This window comes from Ambystoma mexicanum, chromosome 3q (genome assembly GCF_040938575.1).
Source record: "Ambystoma mexicanum isolate Mex_15411 chromosome 3q, UKY_AmexF1_1, whole genome shotgun sequence".
NCBI classification, from domain to species: Eukaryota; Metazoa; Chordata; class Amphibia; order Caudata; family Ambystomatidae; genus Ambystoma; species Ambystoma mexicanum.
Window position 1 is genome coordinate 766,626,217 of NC_090926.1, and position 17,956 is coordinate 766,644,172.

General features: G+C 45.7%; 1 protein-coding gene and 1 long non-coding RNA gene across 7 annotated transcripts in view; one reads left to right on the forward strand and one right to left on the reverse strand.

Annotated features, from left to right (window-relative positions):
- The window catches only part of LLGL2 (LLGL scribble cell polarity complex component 2), a 908,486-nt gene extending 902,259 nt beyond the window's left edge, over positions 1–6,227 (reverse strand). Inside the window, exon 1 of the mRNA XM_069654770.1 lies at positions 6,147–6,227. The gene's annotated coding sequence lies outside the window, so the exon portion shown is untranslated. The remainder of the gene's footprint in view (positions 1–6,146) is intronic.
- A 101-nt stretch (positions 6,228–6,328) lies between these two features.
- The window catches only part of LOC138582964 (uncharacterized), a 29,119-nt gene continuing 17,491 nt past the window's right edge, over positions 6,329–17,956 (forward strand). Inside the window, exons 1-4 of one of the 6 annotated variants that reach the window (XR_011305120.1) lie at positions 6,414–6,551; positions 6,978–7,161; positions 16,811–16,910; positions 17,255–17,352. This is a non-coding gene — a long non-coding RNA (uncharacterized lncRNA). Of the gene's footprint in view, positions 6,552–6,977; positions 7,162–16,810; positions 16,911–17,254; positions 17,353–17,956 lie in introns of all 6 variants that reach the window. The other 5 variants (XR_011305121.1, XR_011305118.1, XR_011305116.1 and 2 more) reach the window with 5 other exon arrangements.

A 17,956-nucleotide genomic window follows, 5' to 3' on the forward strand; every position in this document is an offset into this window, starting at 1 on the left:
AACAGTCCTCAAAGTAAAGAAAACTCTACTATGCCACTCAGCAAACAATCCACAGAAAAAAACTCTTCAAAATCAGAGATTTTTAAAAACCCTCTTCCTGCAAAAATTCCAATCACCACTTGTGTGGGGGAGTGCGGGAGGGCCCCTGCCCAAGCTTTGAAGCCAGCACTTTGCAGAGAAGACCAGGGGAGGACCTGTGGCGTTATAGTTGGGGCGGCTGGAGGCCCATTTGAGGTACATTTTAGGGCAGCATATAGTGCCTCAGCCAGTGCACCCTTGTCCAGAAGCACAGCAAGGGAGACAAGGACGCAAGAGGGCTAAAGAGTTCATCTACATCCATGGTAGGCAAGGAAGAATAAGGGAGAGGCAATTTTGTCGGGCTGAGGGCAGAGTGATGCATGGACCAAGGCCCGAGGAGGGTCATTTGAAACCCAAGGAGGAGGGGAAGCAGTGGCTCACCTGCGCACAGTTAGAGGGGAGATCCAACCCCCCCAAAACCTCGAGTCCCAGAGCGAAGACCTGGAAAACCGCTCAAGAAGATCTAACGTCAGAATAAAGAGCCTTGCTGAGGCGGACAAGGATCTATGCACGATGGCACAGCAAGTGTTCGCTGACCTGCTGGAGTTGGAAGACTGGTTGGGGAAAGAGCTGGACCGCATACACAGAGAGGGGCCAAAGAGGGGAGAGCCAGGGGCCAGACCCAGAGATGTAGTGGCAGCCTTACACGAATACGGGCAGAAAGAGAAGGTGCTCGCGACTGCCAGGAGGGCCAGATCAATCAGCTACAATGGCTTGGGACTTCAAGCTATTCCAGGACCTAGCCCAGCCCACCCTGGTGAAGAGTAGGATGATGGGTCGGGTGCGCGCGCCCTAATGCGAGCAGACATACGTTATAAAATTGACCTTTCCCTTTGGCTGCCGCTCTAATGGGAAGGGAAACAGCAGTGGGTCACCACCTGCGAGGAAGGTACGAGGGTACTGAAGAATGAGGATGAAGGATCACCAAGGCAAGAACAAAGATCGTTGAGAGAAATGCTCAAGGGGTAAATGTGAGAGTGGATGACATTTATCGACAAGGGGCTAAAATAAACGGGCCTAAGGGGCCTGGTTTAACACCCCGACGAGGGGGCAGGAGTGACAGGTGCCCACATGGCCATCGACACTGGAGTGCCACACTGAGGGGAAAGGGGGGTTTCATATTCAGAAATACCTTCGACATTAAAGTCATCCAAGACGGCCAAATCCCTTCTGCTGAATCCCTATCAATTAAACTACCTCTTTCACCCAACCACACGGCAACTGTGCACCTTATTTACCGCCCCCCAGGACCCATCTCCTCTTTTATAGAGGACATTGCATCACTTATAACCATAAATACCAAACCTAATTCCCAAACCATCTTACTTGGGGACTTTAATCTAGGTTTCAACGACCCTAAGGACTCTAACGCCCATGACCTAGCCAACACCTTATCTGAACTGGGCCACACACACACACACACATTATCCATTAACCTACTTATATCAAAGGCAGAACACTAGACTGGCTCTCCCACCTCAACTGCCCCATTGACCTATCCAATGACCCTTGCATCTGGTCGGATCATCATAAATTAACCTTTACTATCAAAGCCAACACACCCCTCCCGGTGCCCAACATCGCCCCTGCCACTTGCACGAGAAACAAGAAAGATATCACTCCGGACAATCTCATACCTATACTACTCCCTATCTTGAATAATATTGACTCAGACGCCGACCCCACAGTCTTAGTGGATACCTACAACCAGGCTATTCTCAAAGCACTAAACACCATCGCCCCTCTAAAAATGCGGACACCTAAACCACAGCGACACCTTAACACCTGGTTCACACCACAGTTAAGAGAATTACGCAAAACTAAAAGAACCGCTGAGGCTCATTGGAAGAAACACCCCACAACATCTAATAAAACTGAGCTAACCCTAGCCTCCTCTAGCTACAAAGAAGCCATACTTCTTGCCAAAAAAGATACCTATAATAAAAGGATCACACAAGCGGTTTCCAACACAAAGGAACTCTTTAAGATTCTGAAAGAACTAGAATCCCCCATCGCCCCCACAGACAAATGTGTTACTGACACACTATGGCGTAGCAATATTCAGAAAGCATTATTAGATAAAATAGCTCGACTTCAAACCAAAATCAACGCTAAAAAATCCTTATGACTAGCTGACCCGGACTATAAACAACTACCGAACAAACCATCTACCTTCAAATCAACCTGCAAACCTTTTAGCTTTTCACCCCTCTCAATCTGTGAAGTAGAAAACATCATCAGGAAACTTAAACCCTCAAACTGCCAAGGTGATGCCTGCCCTGCCCCGATCATCAAAGCGGCAGCTCACGACCTGGCACCATTCATTACCAACTTCATCAATGCCTCCTTCAAATCTGGAATAGTACCTGACAATCTTAAAGACGCCTGGGTCATTCCACTTATCAAAAAGCCTACTCTTGACCCAAACCAACCCGTCTAACTATAGACCGATAACTACTGTACCGTTCTTATTGAAAATACTAGACAGAGCAGCCTATTTACAAATACAGGCCTACTTAGAATCAAACAACCTCCTAGGACTCAGGCAATCAGGCTTCCGACCAAGACACGGTACGGAAACTGCATTAATAGACCTTACTACCCAGATCCAAATCCTGAAAGACAATGGCAAACTCACACTCTTCTTACTGCTTGACCTGTCAGCTGCTTTCAATCTGGTTAACCACCAAACACTCTGTCACCACTTGAAATCTGCAGCACACTTTTCAGACGCAGCCACGGCTTGGATTAGTTCCTTCCTAACGAACAGAACCATGAGGGTTTTCTCCCCAACGGATTCTGCCGAACCTTCACCTGTACCCTGTGGAGTCCCGCAAGGCTCTTGCGTGTCCCCGACACTTTATAACGTATTCACAAAACCCCTGTTCGATATCCTTGATTATCTGGGAGTCACGTATACCAATTACGCTGATGACACCCAGATACTCATTCCCATCACGGGTGATTACGAAACTGACAGCACCACCCTTAATGAAATCTACTCTGTAATACAAGCATGGATGGCACTCCATGGACTGTGTCTCAATGACGAAAAAACCGAGTTGATCATCCTGGGCACTCATGCTAAACTCAAAAATCTTAACCCTTCATTCAAAGCCTTTACCATTGATGGCAATCTTATCCCAGTGTCAAACAACACTAAAACCCTTGGTATCTACATCGATGACACCTTATCCTTCTCCAAACAAACCAATGCAGTAGCATCATCAGCTGCATACACCTGCAAGTTGATCACTGCATGTAGACCCTTCATCTCCGCACCCAACTGCATTACTCTTGCCCGAGCATTAGTCCTATCCAAAATAGACTACTGTAACGCTCTCTACTTGGGCACTAGTCACAAAAATATCAACAAATTGCAAGTTATCCAAAACAATGCCATCAGGGCTGCCCTCAACATTCCCAAAAAGGCACATATATCTGAGACCAGACGTAAACTACGCTGGCTCCCTGTCGAACACAGAATATCCCTTAAAACGCTGGCCCTTATTCACAAAGCCAGGGCCAACCTTGCGCCAGCATACCTTACGAACCAACTTACACCCCACACCTCCTTAAGACCACTCAGAGCGGCACAAACTAACACCATGACCATACCAAGATTCAAACTTCATAACTCGGGTGGAGCTAGCTTCCCTGTACAAGCCTCCAAATTATGGAACACTATCCCTGCATCCTTGCGAGCAGAATCCTCATTCAACCTGTTTAAACACAACACTAAGTCCTGGCTTCATAATTTAGACTCTATTATAGCCTAACCTCGCACTTGCAATACTATGCTAGTACCTATCTGTAACTGTAACGTTTGTTGACTGTTTAATTGTAACTGTAACCAGTTCTAATTTACGCGCCCGTATGCCCCCGGGCCTGGCTGCGCTTTATAAATAAATTTTAAAAAAATACAGGAAGGAATATTGTAATCCGCCTGGGGGAGGTAGTTATGGGAAAGGTAAGGGGGGGAGGTGGGCGGTACAGGATGTCTTGGTTTATATGGGTTTAGGGGTACCCGCACAGGTTTACTCTGGGTTTTTACAAGGGCTCAATTACAGAGATGATGGGTCGGGAAGCTAGAGGCTGGTTGAGCCCACCCACAGGGGGGTGGAAGGGTGAAGGGAGAGGGGCATTCAGGGGGTATCCCAGAGGCAGCCAGTCATTATGATATGATATGGCATTTGTAACACGCCTATACACAAGTGTTTCAAGGAACAACGAGGCAAGGGAGGGGGAACAGGGGGAAGACGAACAACGATCCTACTAGGCCAAGTGTCATTCAGATCGCGCAAGTGCATGGGATGGGGAAGTGGGAAAGTGCGGGGGGGGGGGGGGGAAACAGTGAAGTACATGGGATAAATAAAAAACAAGTAAATAAGTACGGCCATCAGGTGGCAAGGGTAATTGCACTGTGCCTTATCTGCAGCTCTGTAAGTGATTCTGATTCACTTCATTGCTTATGTTAATATATCAAGCCATTATTTATTTTTTTTAAAACAATAGAGTTGTGTCGTGGGATGGGGGCCCCAGGCTTAGCCCCACTTTTTGAAGACTGTAGGGCTCAGCCCCATTCCACTTAAAGCCCTGCACCTCGCACCATGTTTGTTTGTGTGTGTCCTTGTGCCTAGACAGCAGCACTCTGTGTGCGTCTCTACCATGCTCTTGCTCTAGGTCTGACTCTCACGCTCTCACGTGTTCTCTTCATCAATCGCATTATTTGTCTGTCTTTCGCGCTCACTTTCTCTCTCTCCATCCCTCACGTTCCCTCCTCTTTCCCAAAACCCCTCTCCCTCCCCGTGTGCCTCAATTGTATACTTTCCCGCAGGGCGCTTCCATGGTCTGTTTATGTTCACCGGTTCCTTGTGGTATTTAGAAAATAGTTCCTATGTATATAGTTTCTGTAGGTGTATTTTATTTTTGCTTGTGGGCATTATATCTATGTGATTGAAATATCTCTATGTGTGTTACATTGGTGTGATAGTTTCATGTATCTGTATCTGTTGCTGTGTTAGAGTTTGTGTGCCTGTGATCTGCGAGTCCAACATATAGTGAAACTCACACACACTGCGGGGATAGCCCATCTATGCAAAAACTCCCCAAAAAACGGCATTCTAACCTGTGTCAGGCAGATCCAGGCTGTGCCATTAAGCGATCCTCCGCTCCATGACAGGCAGCAGCAAAGGGCTCGGCCGTGCTCAGCCTCAGTTTTTGGAGGCTGCCAGGACCCAGCCCCTGATGGCCCCGGTCCACTTAAAGCACTGGTTGTAAGCCTCAGGGCAGGTATTCTGTCATATGTAACAGATTAGCAGGTACTGTGCCTGGAATCGGTATCCCAGATCCGGTACTGGGTCTGTAATTATTTTCCCCAGAGCATGTATTGTCATATGTAGCTGATGAGCAGGTACGACCGTTACTTGCCCCAGAGCAGGTATTGTGTCTGAGCTCATTCGTTCCAGCCAGTGTACCATTAGCGCTGAAGGAGGTAGTGTCTGCCAATATTCATCAAGGTGTTGTTTCTGTGTCTGCAGCCATTAGACCTAGAACAGACACTGTGCTTGCAGTTATTATCCAAAGAAGGGTCATTAGACCCAGAGACATTACAGGATCTGCAGCCATTAGCCCTGGGGATTCATTAATTTCAGAGTAGGCACTGGAACTGGAGACAGTACACGTCTGCAATCATAGCCAGCGCAGGTATATAGTCACTTACACCAGGCCACAGCCTGTGCCTTCCAGAGCCTGAACTGTACCGTAAATGAGCTTCTGAGCAGCTACTGTGTCTACGGTACCAACAACAACAGGCTGCCCAGTGTAATTTCAAAACCAGATGTTTAAAAAGTCACGTACTTATAATGTTTCATTTAAACATGTGATAAGTACAATACAGCGAATTACAACTTCAGCTGCAGCCTCTCACTTCAACGTGAATTTCCAGAGGTTGCAAAAGGGGCTCCTCTTACCAATATAACAACAAAGGGGTAAGAACGTCTAAGTTAATGGACGCTAAAAGAAATGCATATAAAATTCCCTACAAGAGCTGGATCGCAAGAACTCACCTGATGCTGCCTGGAATCAGGAAATGAGCGTTTCGTAAAGGGAGGCCGTATGTTGCTTGCATTATCAATTACACATTTAAAGTCCATATAAGGCCCAATAGCATTGTGTGTTGGATTAAAAGTTTGCCGACATTTTCTGAAATGCCTTTACGGCGTCATGACGTAATTTCTGTTAGTTGTCCTGACTTTTTCACGTAGGACATCTACGAGTTTAAGGTGAGAATCATGGAGGAAAGAGCACTTATTGCCGTGAATGGGCAGGTGTTTATTTTTTTATTGTGTATTTATAAGGCGCATATACATCTCGGAAGTGTTTCGAAGCGCCAGGCATATTTAGTTGCCGGTGTTTTTTTTCTTCCTATTTTGATTACAGCAACAGTAGATCTTTGTGTATCTTCTTGGCTGGTAAGTATTAGCCCCATCCACCCCCAAACAGAGGGAATTTCAGGGCAGATGTTTTTTCCAAATTTGGCTGCCAGCAGTAAATCGGATTATACGCCCTCTTGCTGTACCCTTATCGATAGCTCTCAACCGTTTTTGTCACCAAGGCGGGAGGAAACGCACCTTTTGTTTTTTTTGGGCTGGGTCAGAGCCCACTGAAGTGAATGGGCGTATAGGGGGCTTGGCAAGTGAGACACCTAATTGTACAGAGGGTGGCGTTTTGTTTTGCAAATTTATCTCATATTCTATTTATAAACTGAAACCTACTGTCTCACATGAAGCTAACTAAGCAAAACATAGAAAGTGGAAGCTTATCATTGCTGAATCGGTAAACTTGAGTCTCTGTAGCTGTTGCCTACATTTCCCTTTGGCTTTCTTTTGTATCCACAGCCCGCTGCACTGGCTCATTTAGTGAGACTGCACATGTGTGAAGTATTGGGGAGGAAGAATAGCCCAGGGGCAACGCGTTCATCTTGGAAGCAAGCTAACGCAGCACATCACAGATTTGAATCCTAATCCCGCGCTTCTTAGAAAAGAACAATTTAATTATGCACCAGAGTCTCGTGGCTGCAAGGTGGGTGAAACAAAGGAGCTGGCGGGTGTGTGGATGCTTTTGGTGGGTAATACATGCAAAAAGCAGCTGAGTTGAGAGCTATGCCTTATCTGTGCAACGTGGCTTTCACTGTTAGAACAACAATGGTATCACTACATAATATCCCCAACAAAAATATCGCCGTAGTATTATGTGGGAATGAGGGTTGCGGGGGTGTAAAAAATGAAGCGGGGATTGCGGGGGTATCCCCCGCAGGGTCCATGTGTGATTTTCGCTGCAAAAATATGGCGATATTTTTACATCGCAATATTTTCACGGCGGAATTAACACATGGAACCAAAACAATGAACTCGGCCAGTTGGAAAAGCCCCAGGTCGATCCCATTCTTAGCACAGCTGCATGCTTGCTTCTTTTTCTGCACCGCTGCACAAGCGCACGTGGGCTTGGTTGTCTCTGGGGATGCCGAGGCCTCCTGCGCCACTGGAGCAGGGGATGAGTACGGTGGCCGCTGAGGCTCTGGATGAAGAGATGGAGAGGGAGAGGGCTACAATGGCATGAAGTTCCCTTGGCATGATTTCTGTAACTTTACTGAGAGAGACGTCATTTCACCAAAATGCCAGGGGTAGCGAAGGGACATCACACAGCCCTTGACCCCCCCCCGATGACATCACAGGAAGTGATTGAATTTGACCCCGCCCCAAGTGACATCACAGGAAGTGATGGCAAACGACCTTCAGATTTTTTTGGATGCATCTAGCACCTGTGTTTCCAGGTAGCCAGATATAAGAACAGAGACTCAGAGGGAGGCAACATTTGTCCAGGATTACACACTTGAGGAATGCCATTTTCCAGTTTCGACATGGGTTATATATGTAAAACATACATAATGCAGTATTTCTAACAGGATAACCAAAACCTGTAATGCAGGCTACAACTAGTATATGAAACATCCATGGATCAATGGACATAGAAGTGCTATCTGTGGCGTTGCTGTGTTATACAAGCCAAAAAGCGCTGACCTGGGAGGCGTGCGCTGCTGTTTAACCAGGAGAAAAAAGCTGCACGCGCAAGGCCTGAAAATTAAATCATTGACCAGGATTTAGTATCAACTAAATTCCCTGGTTATAGATGTAAATATGATTCAGCTATCACTACGCTAGAAGAAACCTATTAGACTGGTCTGTGTGCACAGATGGGAGTGCACCTGATCTTATCTTTGCTGTAGTATAATACCTGGGAAAGGTTCTTTCAATATACCCAAGACACTCCCCCATAGATTTTATTATGCAAGTGTAATACTGGGTGCCAAAGGACTATTTAAAAAAAAAAAAAAAAAAAACACCATTTAATGTAATATCATTGCTGCACACATAAATTCATAGCATAACAAAGTTATTTAAAAATAAACGCCCACAAGTTCCTTCTCACCTGGGGACTCGCTGGCAGATTTCAAGGTGCCCACTTCACACCTTTGTCAGACCCAGTGGTGCCCAATGGCGCAGCACAACATTTGGCAGCTCCCCTGCGATCTATGCTGTGGTGCCCCTCTCCCCCAAGCTCCTTAACAAAGCACAGGGCATGCCACACCCCGGGCCGGTCCGAACCACCGCGTGTGCACAATTTCCATGATGATTATGCTGCTGCAGGGGCATTCACTACTGCAAGTGAAAGGAGTAAATATGTTTTTCAATCAAAACTTAAATCTGTAACGTAATATATAGAGAGAAGTGGCCGGTGCCTGGTCCACAAATATACTATTAACACATCACAAGCAGAATCTATTTTGTTTAAACAAGTTATGCCTACAGCTTAAGTCCTTAACGATATTTACATGTCCCTATGGGGGGAGCTATCTATCCCTCGAGATAGCTATTTCTAGTTCAGCGCTGGTGTAACTCCTCTATAGGTGAAGGGAAAGGCCAAAGAACTTGCCCTATCCTGGCTCACTACTTTCCTAAGATTCTAAAAGGTGCACACCATGTGGGAGTCAACAATCCTCATTATTCGTGTTGCTGCACTTGGTGTGACTTATCATAAAAATCACAGCAATATCGCCTGAAACGTAGAAACTGTCCAAATTGACGACGTCCTGATGCTGTTTGAGGGCAATGAGGACACGCTAAAAGAATTCAGAGAATGGCTGAACACACGGAATCCCTTCTTAAAATTTACTATGGAATCCAGTAAAGACACAGCAACTTTCCTAGATCTGAAACTACTAAGGAAGGGAGTTAAAATTGAGACAACAGTGTATCAAAAAACAACGGATCGTAATTCACTACTGGAATTCAACAGCTTCCACCAGAGATCTCTTAAAGAAAATGTACCCTTTGGACAGTTTCTACGATTCAGGCGAAACTGTTCCACAAGTGGCGATTATGACATCCAAGCAGAGAATCTGGCAAGAAAACTGGAAGAAAGGAATTACTCTGCAAGAATCATAAGGCACGCGAAGAAAAGGGCACGCAATATCCCAAGAGAAATAACACTGGAACAACATCCAAGGAGAAAAAGAGATGACAATCAGATCACAGCAGTTTTTAGCCATTCACCCATAGTGAACCGCATAAAAAAGGAAGTCGGAAAACTATGGCCCATCCTCAATGTGGGTGAGGGAACACTGGATACCCCACATTCGCTATTAAGAGGAGGCGGAATATAAGGGATATTCTGGTGCATACCTATAAAGAAGAGAATGAAGACCAACCCACAATGTGGAATGCAGCAAGAGCCATGGGGGACACACCATGTGGCTCATGTGCGGCATGCCCATTTACCAAACGCTCAACAACAGTGGAAATTGGCTGCAACACCCCGTGGGAACAAAGGACATTGACCAACTGCAATACCGCAAACGTGCGACAAAATCTATATTGGGATGACAACTAGAAAAATCAAAACCAGGATTGGAGAACATAGATCCAATATCAGGATGAAAAGAACCACTGTCCCACTAGTAGAACACTACCTACGGCATAAACACTCGGAAAATGAGATAAATTGGACTATCCTTGAGAAGGTTAAAGTACCAAAGAGAGTGGGAACTTGGCCGCAATGCTGCTCAAGCGATAACAAATGTGGATATTTAGACTTAAGAGCCATATTACTGGCCTAAATGAAGGGATATGCTGGCAAACACTAGCAGTCCAGAGGTGAACAAGTATAGAATATATGAATATAAGATACTGGGAACACGATTAATATCATCAACACAAGATCACAATGGGTGTAAACCGGGAGCACACTGAGACAGTGTAAGCCTCCCTGATAGGGCTAACAACACTTGAAATGCTTTGCATAATGCATAAATTACATTGAATTGTATGTGCGGGGGAGAAAAAAATGATATATAAAAAATACCATTGGTATAACACCAGCAGCTCACTGTGTGAAAGACCAAGTGATCATTGTTTTGTTGTCTTTTTGAATTATATTCTTTTCTCATACACACGCCTAATTATATAAGAAACTCGCGGCATTACGAGAAAATGCAATATAGCAGAATCTGCAATAACATCAGTGATTCACAATGATTAGGGGCCCCTTTAAGAGGCATGTAATAATATGCCGACTAGAAATGTAATCGGCAGTAAAAATCAAAAAAGGACTGAAAACCGGCTGTACGCAGCGGCGGCAACTATATAAGACAGGTACCTCCAAGATGGCGGAGGATAACAGGTTATAGAGGAAACTGACCCGAGCGGCGCATGTGGAACATCACAGGTATGAGTAATGTAATAAGCGATGGCACTGCTAAAAGCTAAATGCAGGGAGGATGGATTTGTAAAGTGGACCAGAATGAGCGGATGACGAACGCTAAGCCCGCATAGCCAGATGCAGTATATAAATAACAGTGCTCACGGAACGTGTAAATAGAGCACAGTTAACGTATCACGAGAGAGTAACCGAGTAGAGAATGAGAGCAGTAACAAGAATGCTGCGCATAGAATATTAGGAGCGTGGTTCAGTTGAACTTATGTGTAACACCTGATACAGTGTAAACTCGCGCTGGGTTAAATAAATAACACATGGTAGTATCACTTACGCCCTTGGCCCTAATTAAGACCAAAAAACTGCAATTGTAACGTTTGAACAAAGGGGGTGCTACTGCTTACATACTCACCACTTAACTTTTACACGCTCTAGGCACAACAGCCCTCACGGAACAGCATCTATGAAAAAGGAAACAAAATGAAAAAAGAGAACATATGATTATCCAGCACTCATAGAACCAAGTGAATAGAAAGGGTAAGTGCTACAATGCACTGGACATTACAAATATTATGAACAATACTATGAGAACAAGTGGGGCTAAAACCTGACCATAGGTCTTGTGTTTTAACAGAGACTAAAAGACCCCAACAGAGGGAATACAGAGACCAAACCGCTGATCTACCACAGTAGGCAACGGAATTCGGTAAGAGGAACAAAGAAAAATGTAACAAACAGATTGATAGTAGTCCGATGCTTTCTAGGTCCCTGATTTATGCATTTTCCCTTGCAGGGAGGAGATGCACCGATGAGATGTCCATCCAAAAGGAAGATGCCCGCTCCAGATAAAGGAAACTAAGTGACAGTGAAATGATGCAACTGTCCTTTTCATATGTATAGAGAGTGCCCTAGTAGGCAGTATCTATAGTCCTGAAGAAAGCGGCAAACTATATTTCCCCGCTGAAACCGGTTGACGCACATTGGCTCAGGGTGATGACCTGATCCGCCTGACTCATAGCAATGAATATATGAGCTTGGTTATAAAACATCCCTTGTTGTTATGATACTCAGCAGGTGATGAGACCAATGAATATTGGACCACATGTTGCTGTGATTTTTATGATAAGTCACACCAAGTGGCAGCAACATGAATAAAGAGGAGTGTTGACTCCCACATGGTGTGCACCTTTTAGAATCTTAGGAAAGTAGTGAGCCAGGATAGGGCGAGTTCTTTGGCCTTTCCCTTCACCTATAGAGGCGTTACACCAGCGCCGAACTAGGGACAGCTATCTTGAGGGATGGATAGCTCCCCCCATAGGGACATGTAAATATTGTTAAGGATTTAAGCTGTAGGCATAACTTATTTAAACAAAATAGATTCTGCTCGTGATGTGTTAATAGTTAGAGGGGAGGAGACAGAATCCAGTAACCCTAACAACTCTATTTGTATTGACTATTCTACAAATATACTAGCCACCAGTGATGGTTGGCAAGTTTGTTTTTTTGGAGGGTCTAACTATTTGCCACAGGTATGTGATTGCGACTGTGCATAGCGAGGGAGCCAAACTAACGAAAATGGGTTGGGGCTGCGGCCGGGCGAATTCTTCTCCCTCCCCAGAGTAAATGTTCTGAATAATGGGTTAAAAAGGTGCAGTACACTTTCTGGGAAAATTTGGGTAAAAGGCCAACAATCCATTTTGTAGGATGTAGGGTAAATCGTGAAAAAAAGTAGAATAGATGCAAGTCAACTAAAGTGCACAGGGCATTTCCCAATGCATTATCATGCCGGTCCCTGCAATATATGCCAGTATAAAAAACATTTGTATGCTGCTTTGCCCATACATTTCCATGCTGGCTCCACCAACGTATGCTAGTATTCTCATATAAGACCAAACTTATGTTCGCTTTAAGATGTTTTTATATAGCATCATTACTGGCACTGGGCACAAAACTGCCTCTGCCAATATATGCCAGTACTACTATGCAAGTACATACTCCCGTTAGTTTGGCCATTAAGTGACATGTCACAATAGGAAAACCTGTCCAAACTGGTTCCAATGTAAGCCTGTCTAGACCCATAAGAACACCTACCTTGCTTGATTCATCATAGATGCTCAGTTAATAAAATGTCATGCTACAGTGAAGAATATACAGGCCGCTACACCAAAACCTCAGTCTAGCGAGGTAACGCTACTTATCATGCTTGCTTTTATAGAGATGCCGAGTAATAAATGTCATGCCACAGTAAGCAATGGCTAGACTGACTGCACCAAAATGCCAGTCTAGCCAGCGAATGGCAAACGTGAACTTGCTTTTGACCAAAAATACCAGTAAAACATGTAAAGTCAATACAGGATGCAGCATAAATGCTCCAGTGTTCCCCAGTCTCACAGGGCCTTAAACACACATGCATCCCCTTTCACCCACCGGTCACTCACCCATACATCTCCTCTTGCAGGCACTCACACTGGATTCACCACACAGGCACACACGAAACCCCACTTAGAACATTCAAACACACACTACTGCATGTATATTCGTTCACCCACTAGTCACTCACACCTTCTCTTACATGCACTCATTGCATTACACAGGCACACCATCACATTCATACTCATTCACTCACCAGTCACTCATTTATACACCTTTTCTTGCCTCCGTCCGTTGCATTTTCTACACAGGCACACACCCACCCAGACCATTCAAAAACACACATCACATAAATTCTCACTCACACCTTCTCTTCCATCCACTCATTCCATTCTCTACACAGGCACACACCCATCCGCTCATTGCATTCTCTACACAGGCACACGCCCACCCAGAACATTCAAAAATGCACATCACTTCTCATTCACCCACCAGTCACTCACACCTTCTCTTACATCCACTCATTGCATTCTCTACACAGGCACACACCCATCCACTCATTGCATTCTCTACACAGGCACACACCCACCCAGAACATTCAAAAACACACATCACTTCTCATTCACCGACCATTCCCATACATGCATCTGGCACGCACTTCACACATGCAAAACACACATCGTATTACAAAAAGAAAGCCTTCTTACCTTTTTCTTGCAGCTTCGGTCCGTCCTTTCAGTCCCCCTCGGCTCCTCCGTGCTGCTCACAAAAAAATAGAACCAGGAAGCTCTTGCAGCTTCCTGATTCCTGTATGTGAGCTGCAAGGCAGCTGAGGGAGAAGCTGTTGGAGCTGAATTTGGCATGTGACGTGTCACATGTCATGGTCCGCTCCAACCCCTACTCCCTGATGGGTAAGGACTGGGCCGGGGACCCACCAGACCTGGTGTGGCAGGAGGGCCCGCTACACCAGGAGCACCTGTTTAGAAGAAAAATAATAATTTAAGTTGGGGTCGCAAGGGAGTCCCCAGGGGTTCCAACTGTGGCCCCCAGGGGTCACAATTGCTACCCCTAAATGGCATCCCTGTTTACTGCTTTTATGAGGTGACTGGTTCTGATTTGAACATTGCAGGGAGATGTGCGTAACATTTCCACTCAGTGCTGCCAGGCAGTGCATTGAGCTGTACTGGCCAGAGACTTTGTACCACAAGATGTCTTTCTTGATTCACCCCCTCCGGTCCCCCCCAACCCCTTGAGGGCATTTCGTCCGCTGTTCTGTCTGTATAGGACAGAGTTCCTTCATTTCCCTGCGTTGTCTCACTGACTAGATGCCTGCATGTTTGTGTATACTATGCTAGTAGTATGCTAGTATACTATGCCGGCAAAATAACAACAATTGAGCATTTTGCCTTAAAACTAGCCATACTGTAGGCAGAGGTCTTCAAACTGTGGGGCGCCCCCCCGTCTGTGGGTGGGGGAGGGGCATGTGATCCAGGATGGCGAGTAAAGAGAACATACTTTTTTTGCCTAACTTACCTGTGCATGGCGAGTCCCTGCCCCCGCCATGCACATGATCAGTGTGACGTGATGGGGGCGTGGCCAGAAAACGCAGCCTGGACGTGCGCTTTCCTGCATTTAGATCGCACGTTCAGGCTGCGTTGTTGCTTCCTGCTGGTGCCGCCAGCGTCTTCTTACCTGGTAAGGGATGCAGTTTCTCGGGTCACCGCCCCACACAACTGTTGGGTGCCGGGAAGCGAGCGTTTCAGGCCTTTCCCGGTCCCTCTGCTTCCCTCTCCCCCTGTGGATCCATGAAGGCTAACACGTGGGGAGAGGAGGCGAGCTGGGTGGGGGGAGGGGCGGATCACGGCAATGCAGGTCCCCCTGCGCCTCTCCCAAGTGGGATGTAAACGCGCATTGCCGGTGTTGTATGATATCCGGCTCCCAACAGCAGATTGCTGGGCTCCAGCAATCTGTAGTAGGGGAGCCAGATATCCTACAACACTGCACCCCCCCTGCTTTGGCTGCCCCCTCAGCCTTGTCGCCCCTCTAGTCCATGGGACGGCTCTGGCCAGGTCCGAGAACCAGCATCAGATGTCTGGCTAGATCTTGGACCCCGGCCTGGCTCAGCCATGACCAGGCTTTACCAAGCTCCCAGCTTCGCAGAGTGAAGCTGGGGGCTCGGTGACCTAATCTTCATGGTGCTCCTTTACCCAGCCGTCACTCGTGCATTTCCTGGCTCTATTTGCTCATCCCGTTTGCTTTCTTCTGTCCTGAAAGGGACACCACGGGAATCAATGGGCCATGAACATCACTGGGGCAGGGGGCAAGGGGGGATTACTGTTGAAAGCATGCGTTCTACATGCTGGCCACATTATTATTGTTGTTCAAATGTGCCTTTTACACGTTCATAGGAAAAAGTCATTTCCAAACTCAAAAATGCTGCTGACTGCGTTCACCAGTTTTTTTTTTGCATAGCACCACACCAATACTCTAACTTGTGTGCCCCTTGCTTTGTTTTTTTTATCACAGGTTATATTTATAAAGAGGTTATGTTTATCAAACTGGTTAATCACAAATAAATGCTTCCGTTCTGCTGGCAGCAATTATTAGGAAATTAAACTAGGTACATGGGTGCCAATTTGGGTTCATGGGTGCCATCTTTTGATTTTCACTACAGAGGCAGAAATAGCCCAACCCATTCCCCAGCCCAACCCATCCATGGCCAAACAATTTTTTTGCACTTCCTTTTTTATAAGTAATTGCGAAAAGTCATTTGATTAACACGTTTTATTTTGCTTTTTTTTGGGCTTTTTTATTTTGGTTAAATTTAACCTTAAATACAGTAAGAGAAACAAGAACTATATATCAATACACGTAATTATATTTTGCATATGTTACGTCTCAGCAATGGTCTGTCAACCTGCTGAGCTACCCCGGTAGCCATCTACTATAGAGCGAGTCTATGCATCCCTTGATGTACTAAAATCACTGCATTACCAACAGTACCTTGAGTGCACCTCTGCCATAGAAGTGATTTCTAGTGGAATTCGTGGATATCTACCTGCATGGGGCACCATATGTTGTAGAGAAGCCAGGGGCCCTAGTGTCTGGCACAGCGGCCGCGGCAGTGTCTGCTGCTACTTAGCGCTGTGACGGAGCTGCAGTAAAAGCTAAATGGCTATTACTCTGTTTCCGAAAGTTAGCTCAGTGGGCTTAGCACTACCATGTCAGATTCTATGTAAGATATGTAGATGAATGATTGGAATGCCAGCAGGCTGGACTTCTCAACTATTCTAGGCAGGCAATAGAAAGGGTAAAATATAACAAGCTGATGCTCTTTCTCTCTATCATTTTTTGTCTCTGTGACCGAGTATGGTCACGTTTTCAGGTATGTGCTCTGACTGCTCTCTGTCAGCTGGGGTGGACTGGCCTATAGGGAACTTTGGAGATTTCTCGGTAGGACCTTGCACCCTACGTCCCTTTTGTGTGTGGGGGAGGATGTGCGCTGACTGGCAGAGTGTAGTGCGCAAATATTGGTACGGTCAATCTGGTACGTCTATAATATTTTTTTATTGTACTTTTTCAATTGCAGTAACAGAAATAGGCTCCATCATCCCATCTAGGACAGCAAAGTCCCCAGCAGCAGTGGCACCATAATAAAATCCTGACATCTGTAGTAGGACTTGCCGACGGTTAGAATGCATTTTTTTAAAACAACTGTATTTTGTTGTGGGTGGTGGTGGTCGGGCAATTTTAAAGGCATAGTTAGTAGTAACAATCAGGGATTTCAAACCTATTTTTGTGGCTGTTCCTGTCTCATGTCCAGTTTGGGGCGGTATTGAAAGTTCACGTCTCAAGCGGGAGTTGCATTTACAGTGCACTGTGTACTCTCTCCTGGTTTCCCAACGTTAGGTCCTGCTTACTAGCTGATGCCTAACACCCAAGAGCTGGTTTTAACCTCTGCTCTTCTAATCTTAATTTTGAAGTCTCTGGTAGACCCCATGTATCCTTTACTGTTTTTTTATTTTCATTTCAGCAGCTTCGCTCCAAGCGTCGGTGTATCAACCTAACTACCTGTGTCCCAGAGAAAAATCCAGTGAAGCATATGATCCAGTCACGTACGCACGCAAACAGGTAAGGATTTCTTTTCCCTATGTACCATTGGTTGAGTAGAAGGGCTGAAAGTTTCCTGTGCAATGTGCAGCCAGGTGTGGTTTTCGCTGCCAATCTGTGGCCTAGTCCAGGACCACACTTAAAAACAATATTTGAGCTAGGACATCACGATCTGAACAGAGAGTCTTCTGAGACTTGTATCAAATGTGGTGTTTTTTTTTAATCAAACTAGTATTTCTGGCCCATTTTTGTGAGGGTTTTTTTCCCCAAGCTGTTCACATGGTTCCTTTTGAGTCATTGCATGTAGTGTTTGCCGTTTTAAATCTTATTTTTTTTAGGCATTTTTAATTTTTGAAAACGAACGTGACATACACTAGTGGGGGGGTATGCAATGTTTTCACAGATTCAGGCTCCATTTTTAGATGGATCATATGTACTCAGCGAAAAGGTCTTTTTTACTGTACTGATGAGTGCGCGCAGTGGCTGACGGGCTCGGTGAGCCCCAGCGTAGTCGTCGCAGGAGGCAGAGGTGAGTTTTGGACTGTATGTGAATGTGTGGAGAGGATGCGTGTGTTGATGCAGGGTGGGGGTGGTGGATGGAGAAATTGGGGGTTGGGGGTTTAAA